This window comes from Gossypium arboreum, chromosome 11, assembly GCF_025698485.1.
Source record: "Gossypium arboreum isolate Shixiya-1 chromosome 11, ASM2569848v2, whole genome shotgun sequence".
In the NCBI taxonomy this organism is placed as follows: domain Eukaryota; kingdom Viridiplantae; phylum Streptophyta; class Magnoliopsida; order Malvales; family Malvaceae; genus Gossypium; species Gossypium arboreum.
Genome location: NC_069080.1, coordinates 14,525,853 through 14,542,107, shown reverse-complemented (window position 1 = coordinate 14,542,107; position 16,255 = coordinate 14,525,853). Strand labels below are relative to the sequence as shown.

Sequence of the window (16,255 nt, the reverse complement as noted above, 5' to 3'; positions counted from 1 at the left end):
GCCATTACAACTCTCCCCCTTTTAAGGATTTTCGTCCTCGAAAATCTTACCAATAAAGAGGTTTCGGTATTGTTTCCTCATTGCCTCCTCCGGTTCCCATGTTGCTTCCTCAATCCGTGCTTTTGCCACAATACTTTCACCAAATTTATCTTTTATTTCTAAGCTCTTTTGTCTCCGTGCCAATATCTTGACCGGTTCTTCACCGTAAGTCATATCCGGTTGAATCTCTACTTCTATCGGAGAAATAACATGTGAAGGATCTGATCGATATCGTCGTAACATAGATACATGAAAAACATTATGGATTCTATCAAGTTCGGTTGGTAATGCCAATCGATAAGCGTAGGTCCAATTCTTTCTATGATTTCATAGGGCCGATAAATCTTGGACTCAATTTACCCTTTCGACCGGATCGAAGAACTTTTTTCTAAGGAGACACTTTCAGAAATACCTTGTCACCGACTTGAAATTCAATCTCTTTTCGCTTAAGGTCGGCATATGATTTTTGACGATCGGAAGCTGCTTTTAGACTATCTCGAAGAACCTTTACTTTTTCTTCTGTTTCCCGGATCAAATCAACCCCATGTATCTTCCTTTCACTAAGCTCTGTCCAATATAACGGTGTTCTACATTTTCTACCATACAAAGCTTCATACGGAGCCATTTTAATACTAGACTGATAACTGTTATTGTAAGTAAATTCAATCAAAGGTAGATACCTCTCCCAATTACCTTCAAACTCTAGTATACAACATCGGAGCATATCTTCCAATACTTGAATTACACGCTCAGATTGGCCATCTGTCTGAAGATGAAATGCAGTGCTGAAATACAACTGAGTACCCAAGGCTTCTTGCAATTTGTCCCAGAAACGAGACTTAAATCGGGGATCTCTATCTGATATAATGGAGACAGGCACTCCATGTAACCTGACAATCTCAGATATGTACAGTTTAGCTAGTTTATCTAAAGAATAATCCATACATACCGGAATAAAGTGAGCTGACTTTGTTAATCGATCAAGAATCACCCAAATAGCATCTTTTTTCCTCGGAGACAAAGGTAGCCCCGATACAAAATCCATAGTGATTCTTTCCCATTTCCATTCCGGTATAGTAATTGGCTGAAGTAACCCCGAAGGTACCTGATGTTCAGCTTTAACTTGTTGACAAATTAAACACCTTGATACAAACTCAGAGATATCACGTTTCTTTCCGACCACCAAGTACATCTTTTTCGGATCATTATACATTTTACTACTCCCGGATGTACGGACATAGTACTCTTGGGCCTCGTAGAATCTTACATATGAGCTCAATTCGAGGTACATATACCCTACCTCTGAATAATAAACAATCATCGAACAAATCAAATTCGAATCATTACGACTCACACTGTGTCTGTTTAACTGTAACTTCTCATCATTCTTCCGAGCTTCACATATTTGCTGTAAAAATGTCGGTTTAGCTCTCAATTCAGCTAGATTGAATCATCATCATCAATGATAACCGGGTATTCATAGCTCGTAAAGCAAAAGAGATTTCGGCTCAAAGCATCACCTACAACATTAGCCTTACCGGATGGTAATCAATAATCAAATCATAGTCCTTTATTAGTTCAAGCCACTGCTACTGTCTCAAATTCAAATCTTTCTGTGTCATCAAATATTTCAAGCTTTTATGATCAGTATAAATATGACATTTCTCACCGTACAAGTAATGCCGACATATCTTCAGCACAAATACAATAGCAGCTAATTCAAGATCATGTACTGGGTAATTTCTTTCATGTGGTTTAAGTTGTCTTGAAGCATAAGCTATTACTTTACCTTCTTGCATCAAAACACAACCTAAACCATTTAATGAGGCATCCTGTAAATAACAAATTCCTTACCCGGTTCAGGCTGCACTAATACAGGTGCTTTTGTTAATAGGTCTTTCAATCGGTTGAAACTTTGTTGACATTCATCAGTCCACTGGAACTTTACATCTTTCTGCAATAATCGAGTCATTGGAGAAGCTATCATAGAGAATCCCTGTACAATCTCCGATAATAACCAGCTAAACCCACTTCAGATACATTCTTTGGTGGACTCCAATTGACGATAGCTGAGATTTTACTTGGATCTACCCTGATGCCTTCGGCAGATACAATGTGTCCAAGAAAACCCACTTCTCGAAGCCAAAATTCACATTTACTGAATTTAGAATACAACTGCTTCTCTTGTAGAATTTGCAACACAATTCTCCAATGTTCTGCTTGTTCTTCTTCATCCCGAGAATAAACCAAAATATCATTAATGAATACTACTACAAATCTGTCTAAGTACGGTCTGAATATCTGGTTCATCAAATCCATGAATACTGCAGGTGCATTAGTTAGCCCAAATGGCATAACTAGAAACTCATAATGCTCAATGATCCGGTTCTAAAGGTCATTTTTGGCACATCGACTCCTTTACCCGTGAATCGATAATAACTCGATCAAGATCAATCTTTGAAAACATAGTAGCACCTTTCACCGATCAAATAAATCATCAATCCAGGTAACGGTACTTATTCTTTATGGTTACTTTATTAAGTCGCCCGTAGTCGATACACAATCTCAAAGACCCATCTTTCTTTTTCACAAATGAACCGGAGCACCCCAAGGTGAATGACTCGGTCGGACAAAACCCCATCAACAAGCTCTTGCAACTGTGTCTTTAACTCTTTTAATTCTATAGAGCCATCCGATGCGAGCTATGAAGATCGGAGTAGTTCCGGAATCAAATCTATAGAAAATTCCACTTCTCTTCTCGGTGGCAATCTTGGTAATTCTTCCGAAACACATCGGAAAATTCACATACCACTGGAATCGCTCGTATCTTTGACTCGAGATACCTTGGTGTCGAGTACATAAGCCAAGTAAGCATCATACCCTTTTCGACATACCTCATGTCGCCATTATCAAATCATATCGATAACCCTCCGTCGATCGATTTAACCGGAGCAACTCACCATTCTGACATTTTAGCACAATATATTTTTGTTTACAATTTACTACTGCATCATGTTGGGTTAACCAATCCATACCCAATATCACGTCAAATTCATCAAATGGCGGTAACATCAAATCACCGAAACAATAACCTCTTACCATCGGTGGACAATTTTACAAATTTTATCCACTAACACAGACCGCCCGGGGTTCGAGACTTTAACCACAAATTCAGTAGGTACAACAAATAAATTTTTAACAATTGCAAGTTTAACACATATATATGAATCGTAGAACCAGGATCAATCAATGCAGAATATCGATCAAGTAAAGAAAATGTACCATAATAACATCGGTCTTTGAAGCATCTTCTCGGCATGAATGGCATATGTCCTAGCAGGTGCTCGTACCTCAGGCCTACCTATAGTATCTTTTGTAGCTCCTCGACTACCACTGACATTACCGGACGGTCGAGGTGGTCTGCCCCTCAAAACTAGATTACTCGGCTTCGATATATGTTCAACTTCTTTTTCAACCCTTTCCAGACAATCTCTGAGGAAATGGTCAAAAGAACCACATCGGGAACAAGCCCCACTCTTAAATCGGCATTCACCAAAATGAGCTTTATTACAGTACTGGCATCTCGGTTTAGGAGTGCCAACACTGCCAACACTGGTCACTGATGGAGTAGAGGGCCTTGGATTAGTGCGTTGAGAACCTCGCTCTTTGCCCGAATACCCAATGGCTGAAGTAGAACGATCCTGATATTTCTTCAATTTCTTTGAAGCAGAAAATTGGGATTTTCCCATCGGTCTTTTACTAAAAATTCGAGCTTCCCTCTCAGCCTGTTTCTTTTCTTTGCTCAATTCTTCTGCTTTATAAGCTCTCTCTGCCAATGTAGCAAACTCTCGAATTTCAAGAATTCCAATCAGTAACTTAATGTCTTCATTCAACCCTTTTTCGAATCGTTTGCACATTTCAGCTTCTGACTGTACCCATTCTCGAGCATATTTACTCAATCAAACAAATTCTCTTTCATATTCAGATACTGATCTATTGCCCTGTTTCAGCTCAAGAAATTCTTTTCTTTTACGGTCAAGGAACCTCTGGTGATATATTTTTTTTGAACTTCGATCGAAAGAATTCCCATGTAATTTCTTCTTTTGGAACAACTGAAGCTTTAGTATTCCACCAATGGTAAGCTGTATCTTTTAGCAATGAGACGGCACATTTCAGACATTCTTCTGGTGTACAAGATAATTCTTCCAAAACCGAGTAGTGTTTTCTAACCGAATTCAGCCCGCTCGAATCATCATCAACTTCTTTCTCGAAATTATTCGCCCCATATTTTCGAATTTTATCTCTGGAGCTTTCCTTTTTGTGATTCGATTCACACTGCCTTTGTGGGATCTCGGGAACCGTGGAGGAGCAGGAGGGGAGCTTGAACTTGTTGCACTCTGAGGTTAGTTCTTAAGTATTGATTAAACCATTCATTCATCATTTGAAAGAAGGCTGTTTTTGCCTCCTCCCCTCGACCCTCTGTCTTGTGCCTTCTACTGCTAGTTTCTTCTCTTTGTACTGAAGCCGGAGCATGACTCCCAGCTTCCTCATATTGAGCTCGGTCGGATGACATTACTATGAGAAAAACACATTTTACATGGTCAGGAGATATCACACTATCAATAATAATTTAAATGGCATGTATAGCTAATCCCGTATTTGCTACATCAGTCTTAGAACCGGCTAAACCGTAGCTTTGATACCAATAAATGTAATACCCCTACCCGTATTCATTGCCGGAATAGGGTACGAGGCATTACTGGAGTTTACGAATTAAATTTTTTTTTATATTCAATATAGCCCTTTTATAAATCAATTCAACATATTTTCATGATAGATTCATGCATTTATATAAGATAACGTCATCACATATCTATAACCAGGCTTGTTAACCATACTAATGGCTAACTTTACATTCATTTCACATTAACATTTACTTTGTTAGCTTATACATGCCATTGATTTCCAAAATAAAGTTTCTTTATATACCGAAATCCTGAGGTTGACAGTGTGATGTGTCTCCGACCAAATCCGACCTCCGAGCTCTTAATACTACAAAACAAGAAAAAAGGAAACGGGGTAAGCACTTTGTGCTTACTAAGCTCATGTAACAAGAATTATACTTACCTAATATTTTCAATACAATATAATAAACATCCATATATCCATTCAATGCATTATTACCTTAATATGCACAAACTCAACATTCAAGTTAGTACAATAATCTCCATGTACCAATAATATATACCATGATTGATGAGCTCATCAATATCATAATTTCCATTTCCTTGTTATTTTTCCATATTTATCCCGTTGAATTTATCGGAATTTCGATGGATTTTCAGAGGTACACATTTATTGTACAATTCGGTCCGTCAATTCATATTCATGTGCGCATATCCATTTCAGAGAGCACACTCCATGAACCTCAACCTTGCGGCGGGATTACGGTCGAGCTAAATCCTGCAATATAAACTCATAGAGTATTGTCGGGATTACCGGTCCGAAGCTAAATCCTCAGAGCGACAATTACTCTAATGAGCTTGGATCTGAATTACCAGTCCGAGCTAAATTCGCACCCTAGTTCGGATTACCCGTTCGGGCTAAATTCATTTTACACATATTCTTGGGAGGGCTATATCAGATAGGATCACCCGTCCTGCTAGATCCTTTTTACCGTCAATTCCTTTTCGAGATCCATCGAATTTTCCTTTCATTCAATCGGATTTCTTCCCATTTTATCAAATATATCAATGTTTCATTAATTTTCATACAATGAACACTCAAATCATATTCACATCAATAACATACAATCTGAAGCATTTAAGAATATAATTCAAGTTACACGAACTTACCTTGATACTTGTTTGTAAACAAGTAAAATCTACTAATCCCGAACTTTTTCCTTTCCTCGATCTAGCTTCAGTATTTGAATCTTCGAATCTAAATAAATAAATTTAATTATCAATTTAATACATTTCATGTTCATATGCAACATTCTCTATAATTCAACTATTATTTATAGTTCATTCAAAGCTGTCTACTTGAGTCATAGTCACTAAATTATTTATAACTTCAGCTACGGAACTTCAAATTAAGATCCGTTAGTTTTCCCTGAAACTAGACTCATATATATTTTACCATAAAATTTTCAGAATTTTTGGTTTAGCCAATCAATACAATTTATTCTTCAAAGTCACCCCTATTCTGTTGTCTAACAGTTCTGACCCTTCTTCACTAAAAATAAATTATCTCTTTATACAGAATTCAAATGATGTTCTCGTTTGTTTCTATTAAAAATAGACTCATTCAGAATTCTATACATATAAATTTAAGTTCCTAATTATTTTTATTCAATTTTTTTATAATTTTTCAAAGTCAGAACAGGGGAACCCGATTTCATTCTGACCTTGTCTCACAAAATTCATTATATCTCAAAATTTACAAATCCATTGCTTACAATATTTCTTCTATGAGAAACTAGACTCAATAAGATTTAATTCTATATTTTTTTCATCTTCTAATTCGATTCCTACAATTTTTGGTGATTTTTCAAAGTTAGTCTACTGCTGCTGTCCAAACTGTTTTAGTGCAAGCTGTTTATTACCATTTTTCCCCTAAGCTTTTAATAAATGATAATTTCGTCCCTACTCAATTAGCCTCTCAATTGAGCTGATTTTTTTCAATTAACATTTTATTCTATCACCTTAAACTAGTTTACAACCTTTAGGAATCAGAATTTCAGCAATAGACTTTAATTCCAAACATTTTCACAATTAGGTCCTAAAAATCAATTTCCATTGAAATTGCCTAATAAAATCATCTCATAAACAAATTAAAGCTTTAATTTCATTCTATTTCATCATAAAATTACAGCACTCAACCATGGTGACTTTCAATTTCATCCATGAAATAAAAAACTAATGAATTTAATAGTAGGACCTAGTTGTAAAAGTCTTAGAAACACAAAAATTACAAGAAAAAGGCAAAGATTAACTCACTTGGTGCAAAAATTATGAAATAACAGCTTAGAGAACCCTCCTATGGCGTTTTTAGCTACTGGAATTGAAGAGAAATGAAGAGAAATCTAGATATTTCCTATTTAGTCCTAGTTTTATTTAGTTAATTTTGCAATATTCCAATTTTACCCTTAATTTATCAATTTTTCTGCTGATTTCATACCCTTGCCGTCCAGCCCAAATAACTTTTGGGTCTAATTTCCTTTTAAATCCTTTCTCATTAGACTCTTAAGCTATTTAATCACTCTAGTAACTTTTACACCTATTACAATTTAGTCCTTTTCATTTAATTGACTACCCAAACATTAAAATTTCCTAACGAAATTTTAATACCACATTAATAACATTTCATAAATATTTATAAAATTATTTTTGACTTGGTTTTACAAGATAGAGGTCCCGATACCTTATTTTACCCAATTTCTTCAATAAATTTTTTTTTCTAACTAATCACTAAATCGATAAAATTTTCCTATCAATATTTTCATACGATTTTCCTATCATATCAATTTTCAAGCAAAAATATTGAAATAAATTTCTCTTTAAATCGGATCTATGGTTACGAAACCATTGTTCCGATAACCTTGAATTTAGGCCATTACACCATATATGGGATATGGCATCAGTGAGATATGTGATTCGTGTAAGACCATAGCTGGGCTATGGCATCGATATGTGATATGTGATTACGTGTAAGACCACAGCTAGGCTATAGCATCGATATATGAATATGTGTAAGACCATAGCTGGGCTATGGCATCATTATGTGAAGATGTGTAAGACCATAGTTGAACTATGGCATCGAGAAAACGAAGTACTCAATTCCGTAAGACTTTCACTAATTTGACAAAGTTTGGTAAGTGTTATATGGAATTATGTGATACAAGGAAGTACGAGTTGATAAGATATGAGTATAGAACTTGGATGATAAATGAATTCATTGGTGATTTTATAATTGTTCATATTGAATGTACTGTCCATATGTATTGATAATTCAAATGTTTTAATGAATAAAGTTCCGACATGGAATAAATTGAACACGAGACAAATAATTATGAAATTGAACTCGGAATTCATGAAAATGACGGTTATTGATATATGGAGACATGAGACATTGATATATGAATATGGAAAATGTTTGATAAATATGTTTATTCATAATTATGGAATTATATACCTCATGTGTACTATTTGCATAAAGATGATATTTCAAATACTTTGGTTATTTAAGCTTAAATATGAAATAGTATGAAATCAAGATAAGTTGTTATGAAAATATATTTAGATTACAGAGATATGGCTGATATATGTTGTATGATTACATAACGTGAAATTGTGTATATATATGAGAAATTTAATGAGAATCGAGCCCGTACACGTTTCTTGTTATTTATATGAAGTGTACGACTGACAAGGGTGATGAAGTTATAAACAGAGAGTTACACGGGTTGAAAACATGAGAGTGTGACCCTCCAAAGTGTGAAAATTTTCTAAGTGTTGCAAAAGTTTCATATGTTTACGGTTTGGTCCCGAACCATCCTGTATGCTTTGGGCCCTGTAGGCCCATATAAGGGACGTTAAACATATGTATGAAAGTTTTTAATTTAGAAAAAATTTTATAGCTGATTTTACATGATTGATCATATTAAGTTCGGTAATGCCTTGTACCCTATTCTAGGCTTGGAATACGGGTAAGGGGTGTTACAATCACCCTGAAATTGATCATTTTAATAAAACATTTTGATTTACTAAAACAATGACTTCGATCTTTGAAATTCGAGAAATGGGTTCGGGAGTCGGTTACGCACGAGGAAGGGTTAGCACCCTCGTAACACCCAGAATTGGTACCTAATTGGGTAATTAATGTTCTAATGTCGAAAATTCGAAAAGATTTTAGAATATGGACATTTTATTTTAAAAAGAACACTTGAGCGAATTAAATTGGATACTAAGACCCTCTTATTTCGAAGAAATAAAATGTCATACCCAGTAAGTTAGGATGCGACATTTCACATTTTCGAAACCAAGCTTGTCTTTTTAAAACTCATGCAGTGAAGTTTAAATGGATATTCAATTATTTGAGTCAACTGAGAAAAACTTGGAACCCAGTAAGTTAGGGCACAATTTCTCAAAATTCCAAACATAGAACATTGCCTTTATTTTTTAGAAATCCTTATCTCGAGATACAAAGAGCCATATCCAGTGAGTTAGGACACAACACTTCGAAATCCTGAGAATAAGCTTTTATTTGAAACTTGCACGTTTTAATTGAACATGGTACTCGGTTACTCAGACTCAACGAGGAAAATTGGAACTGAGTAAGTTAGGGCACAAACTTCTCAGTGTTGAATATGGAGTATTGCCTGATTTTGGAAATTTCTAAGTAAAACGATTTTAAACTTAAATGATATTAAAACACGACTTTTTAGGTGAATAAAATACGATAGTGTACAACGCAAAATGATAATCCATAAACAAAATGCCACAACATTGAATCGCAAATAACTAATAAAGAAATCTAATACCCGTGATTACAATAAACACATAATATATAATCTAAACATTTTCAATTGGTGGAGATGACACAAAATGGTATATCTAACAAAATAAAGGATAAAAGAGGATATGAAAAGATTAGAATAAATAATGAAAAGAGTAAAAAATAAAGGTTTTGAACAACGAAATAAAAACAAATAAAAGAAAAACAAAACTATTGTAAGCAAGATGAAAATAGGTAATATATAACAGAACAAATTTAAAATAATTTCTATCAATGGCAATAATAGAAGATAATTTAAAATAATCGATATGCAAAACGATTTTAAAATGCAGTAATAATATACAATGACTTTAAAAAGGGAAAAGAAAATTAATTTAAAACAACTTAAACTAATATATATAAATTCAAATTTACTAAGTTTGAAATGAATAATATATAAAAGTGTGAAACAATAAAATACAAGATCTTAAAATAAATAATCATAAAACAACTTTTAAAATAAATAATGCTTTGTAATGAACCATTTTAATGTAAATAATAATAATAAACGAATAAAATAATTCAAATATATATATATAAAATGTCAAATAGATAAATAAATAACCAAATAAAAAAATTAAATCGGAACCAAAAATGAAATGTAGGGGTAAACCCTCAAAGAAACATGCACATAGGGACTAAAATGGAGTTTAGATGAGATTCTGGTAGCCAATTTTAAAATAATGAAAGGATAGGGTCAATCTAGGGACCCAATTGGAATGCGCGTCATAGAGGAGGGACTCACAGGGAAAATATACCCTATTCCCAAACGGGGCCTTCTCAATACACAAATTTAAAAGGCCCAAGGATCAAATTAAAATAGAAACAAAATTTCGGGGGCCAAATTAGAAATAAAGAAAATTTAAATTGCAAAGCTCTAAAAAACGAAAGGGCTAAAGTGGAAAATAGCCCATTAATGAAAACACGCGGATCCTCTCCGGGTCGGGTCACGTGCTCGGGTCGGGTGCCTAAACGGCGCCGTTTTGGCGCCTGGGCTTGTGGCACAAAACGGTGCCGTTTTGGCCTTCCATAAAAGTTGAATTTTTTTTAAAAATTTTATTCTTCTCCTCAGTTTCAAAAAAAGGAAAAAAAACCCTATTTTCTCTGAAGGGTTCCAGAATTCGGCCAGGGGACCGGTAAGCCTCCGCCGCACGTGCCACCGCTGGCGCCGAAGGTAAAATTTCCTTTTTCTTTTTATTTTTTTGTTTTCTTTCCCTTTTTTAGAAAAAAATGATAAGGAAAAAAATAATGATAATAATAATAAAATAAAACGGAAAAAAAAACCAAAAGAGTAGAAAAAAAATAAAAGAACACCTTTAAAAAAGTTTCTCTACTTTGATTGCTCTCTAATTCGTGTATCCAAAAAAACTGTCTCTTTACAATGATTTTTGGAGGCTTTTATAGCCTTTTTACAACTGTTTTTTCATTGCAGGTGGTGTGGTGGACGTGAGCTCTAACGTGGAGGTGCGAGTGGTGCAGCGTTAGAGGTCCGAGTGGCGTGGGACACGGAGGTTGTTGGAGCGGCGGCTGTTGCAAGTACCAGGGGCTAGGGTTTCCTAGGTTGGCTGAAAGTGTTAAGGTTTTGGGCCTTTTTGGGCTAGGTTTTATTTGGGTCATTTGGGGTTTGGGTTTAGTTGTGTTTGGGCTTCTATTTTTTGTATCTTGGGCTGTTAAAAGATATATATACTTTTATTTATGTCTATTTATTTGTGGGTCATGGGCCGGACAATTTCGGCCCATTACAATAAGTATAAATATATTGATAAATCCAACGATTGGATTGTTAAACTATTAATCTTATAACAAGTTACGAAAGAATATAAAACGACTTAAGTTTTACACTGATGAAAGTAAATCCCAATTATATGTTTATTTATTTTCTATTTGTTTTTTTTCCTTCTCTCTATTCTTATGTATCAAATGACTAATGACGAGTTTGAATAAGCGATGCGTTTAGCTGCGGTTAATATAAAACCAGCGGTAATGATAAAATGAGATACTATAACATAAGATAAAAAATAAACAAAACACATTACACACCCATAAATTACACTCTAAACAATAAATTTCCATTGTTTACTAGACTTTCAAAGAATTGATTCCAAATTTCCAATTGAAGCATATCAAAGTTAATTTGGGAAAACTTTTATAAAGATGATAATGTTTTCTAAGCAAACTCATATAAACGTAAAATGCTAAATAATCAATTACGTGTAATATCACATAAGTAAAGTCATGAATTGGATGTCATTCCATGTTTGACAAAAAAAAATAATCATTAGTTCACGGTTTTTTTCTTTATATTTTCAGGATATCTGAATTTTTATTTTTTGCAACAGTGTGAGTGAGAATGAAAAAAAAAAAAGAGTTAAGGATGAAACTGAAAAATCCACAAATATAACTTTTGTCATTTTACCTAAATAAACGTGGTTAAAATGTTATTTAAAGAATCTATCACAGAGCTTTTATTTAAATCGATAAATTGTCAAAAATTTCATATTAAGTGTAAAATTATCCAAAGTAGAAGTGATACTGAAATTATCCTCTATATTCAAAACTTTTAATATTATTAAAATGTATAATTACAGACTGAATATAATATTTAAATTCAGAACATAAAAATCTTAAACCAATCTTTAATATTAAGTATAAAATATTATATTTCTTAAACTAAATATTGATAAACCAAATTGAGTGGAAATAATTAGTCATATATAAATGGAATGGTTCTAACTAATAATGTTGTAATGACAAAAAAAAAAACTTACCCTTGTCATCAAATCCATTCTTCCCCTAAATTAAAAAAAAGTCATAAATAGAATGTGTCCAAAACCAAGAAGAAGGTAAGAGTCACACCTCACTACTACGAACACAACTGTCGTTCTCATTGCTTCCCCACCAATAATTATCAATCCACTTCCCAATTTCCATAATAATGTCCGCACCACCTCTATTCAATTTTCTATATTTATATTTACATTATTTAAATTAATGGTGTACATGATCAGTCCTAACAAAATTTTAGACTTGTTTAATAAGTTTGAATTCGACCCAAAAAAATAGGTTTAAGATTTTGCCTAAATCTGACTCAAATAACAATGCTAAAATCTTAGCCTAGTCCGACTTACTCAGATTAAAATTTTTATATTATTTTTATATAAAAATTTTAAAATATATAATACATCAAAAGACTAAAAACATTAAAATAAATATTTTCTAACAAATTAAAAATAAATTAAAAAATTTATACTTAAATAACACTAATATAGGTATAACTTAACAAACAAATGCTTATAAAATAATAGTAAAATTAAGAATAAAACAAGATGTATAATATCCAAATAATAACAAAAAAATAATAAAGAACATAATAGTGAAATGAGAGTTTTTTTACCCATATAATATAAAATAATAAAAAAATGCCAAAATGGTACTAAGGCCAAATTATTGACGGGAATGGTATGGCCAGGGTGGTGCTGCCTATGGCAGTAGCGTGACCACCCTGGCGGCTGACAATTACAGTAAAAAACAGCTATAGTAAAAAACAGCTAAAAAAAAAAGCTGAATCTGAAAAAAAAAAAAGGCTAGAACTGGTGGTGTGCCTACCACAGGCGGCATCGTTGGTGCCAGTGACAGAGGCAGCACCGGCCTCATGCAGTGCCCCTTTTGTTTTTTCTGTGTTTGGGACCATATATTATGGTCCCCAACTTCATTTCGGGAAGAAGACAAGAAAGAAGGAGAAGAAGAAGAAGGAGAAGAAGGAGAAGGATTCGGTTGGTGAGGGAAAGAAAAAAGAAAAAGAGAAGGAGAAGAAGAGGGAGGGAAGGAAAAAGAAAGAAAAAGGAGAAAAAAAAAGGTTTATTTTTTTAAAGTAATTTTAGGTGTTATTATTGTTGTTATTGTTCACTGATTTTGATTTAATTCAAATTTAATTTTAAATTTATTTTTTGCAAGGTGATATTTGGTTAAATAGAGTTATTAAAGTATGTTTGTATTTATTTTATATTTTCATTCACATTCCTAATTTATTTTTAATTTTTATTGAAGTAAAAACCTTATTTATGTTATATGCACGTTTTATTATTATTATTTTATGTAATATATTTGTTAAGTGTGTTTTAAGTTGATTAGATATATTTTTATAAAATTTATTTGGCATGTAATATTTTGATTGTTTTATTTTATTTTATTTTTATGTGATGGGTTTAAATCTTTTAGAAAAATAGTAAAATAATAAAAATATTTTTTGGGGAAAATGGTGATGGCGGGTTTTTACTAAAATAATATAAAAGTACGAAAATAGTAAATTTAAAAAATAAAATCCGAAAATTTTAAAAATACAAACAAATGGCCAAAATCACGTTTATTTATTAAATTAATATAAAAAACACGAAAATAATACATTTGAAACATTATGTACTAAAATAATATAAAAAATAAAATACTGAAAATAATATATTTTAAAAATAAAATTTTAAAATTTTAAAAGTACAAACAAATGGCCAAAATCACGGTTATTTACTAAAATATATAAAACCCCATGAAAATAATACATTTGAAACATTGTACTAAAATAATATTAAAAATTAAATATTTAAAATAGTATATTTTAAAAATAAAATCTAAAATTTTAAAAATACAAACAAATGGCCAAAATCACGTTTATTTACTAAATTAATATAAAAAACACGAAAATAATACATTATAAATATTATGTACTAAAATAATATAAAAATAAAATATGAAAATAGTATATTTTAAAAATAAAATCTAAAAATTTTAAAAATACAAACAAAGGGCTAAAATCACTGTTATTTACTAAATTAATATAAAAAACATGAAAATAATACATTTGAAACATTATGTACTAAAATAGTATAAAAATAAAATATGACAATAGTATATTTTAAAAATAAAATCCAAAATTTTAAAAATACAAACAAAGGGCCAAAATCAGGGTTATTTACTAAATTAATATAAAAAACACAAAATAATACATTTAAAACATTATGTACTAAAATAATATAAAAAATAAAGTATGAAAATAATATATTTTAAAAAATAAAATCCGAAAATTTTAAAAATACAAACAAATGGCCAAAATCACAGTTATTTACTAAATTAATATAAAAATATGAAAATAATACTTTTGAAACATTATGTACTAAAATAATATAAAAATAAAATATAAAAATAGTATATTTTAAAAATAAAAATCCAAAAATTCAAAAAATACAAACAAAGGGCCAAAATCACGGAATAAAAAATTAAGAATATTGCAACATAAACCCTTCTTGTTTTCCCATCTTTTTAATTTAGAAAGGAATTTAATTAATTACATATTATAATATATTTTAAAATAATATTGAACAACCTATCATACCTTTAATTATTATTGCATCACTCAAATTATTACTATTAAATAAAAATTAATTTAAAATATATTGAACTACATGCCGGGTATATTATATATATTATATTCTAAACCAAAATATTTTACTTATTATCATTTTAAAATAATAATAATATTTGTATTTAAGTTGGATATATTTATTTTTTAATGTAGTATAGCCAAAAATATGTTGTCGAAAAAATTGTTTGCTATTTTTTTGCAATTAAAAGCAATATATAAAATTTAGTTATTCTAATAAATATTTAAAATCCATAAAATATTAAAATTAATAACCGAAATTTATTTTGAAATTGCAGGCATCGCAATGGCTTCATTGATCAAGAAGGATCTTCCTCACATATGTGACACTGTTAATAATATGGTAAAATATTGTTATTTGTTAATCACGGGTTCTATTAAAAAAAGATCTACGTAATTTAAGGAAAAAAATTATGTTACTATAACTATTTTATGTAAGTTAACACTTTTAGGACTCCTACCGCGTATTAAGGGGCCGGGTGAATGGTTTAGGATATAGGCCAGAAGCACGACTAATGCCCTACTTGGAGCTAGCTGGATTCGGGTCAGCAGCATTGACCCGGAGGTTTGATTTGCGGTATGATTTAATATCCGCATTGGTCGAGCGTTGGCGCCCGGAGACCCACACATTTCATTTACTGTATGGGGAGTGCCCTGTCACTCTGGAGGATGTTGCATTGCACTTTGGGCTCCCAATCGACGCGGATGCCATCACAGGCGTAAGTACGATAACTGAGCCGGCTGCACTTTGTTATAGCCTATTAGGAGCCTCGCCCGGCGATGCTGAGTCCAATTTTTCGGAGTTGAAATTTACATGGCTAAAAGCTAATTTTGAGCATTTATCAGTTAATGCCACTGAAGAAGAGTTGATGTGCTCAGCTCGAGCATACATTATGCATATCATAGGGGGTGTACTGATGCCCAATTCGAACAACAACAAGTTACCTCTGTTGGCTGATTTGAGTAATGTTCGCTCGTATAGTTGAGGTTCTGCAATTCTGGCTATGTTGTATCGTGAGCTTTGTTGGACGACAAAGCCTAATGCCGTAGACATAGGCGGATGCCTTGTATTGTTGCAATCATGGGCTCTTTATCGGATGTCATTCTTGGCATCGGTTAGTCGCCAACCATACGTATTTCCGCTAGTTAACAGGTGATAAAATTTAACTTGTTATTAATTGACAACTTCTTTATAATGATACTATTCTAACGATACTATATTTACTT

General features: G+C 32.2%; 1 long non-coding RNA gene across 1 annotated transcript; it reads left to right on the top strand.

The window, feature by feature from the left end:
* The first annotated feature begins 10,655 nt into the window (after positions 1-10,655).
* On the top strand, positions 10,656-11,385 carry LOC128283743 (uncharacterized). The gene is made up of 2 exons (XR_008274150.1): positions 10,656-10,771; positions 11,030-11,385. It is a non-coding gene; the product is annotated as an uncharacterized LOC128283743 (long non-coding RNA).
* Positions 11,386-16,255: the final 4,870 nt, after the last annotated feature.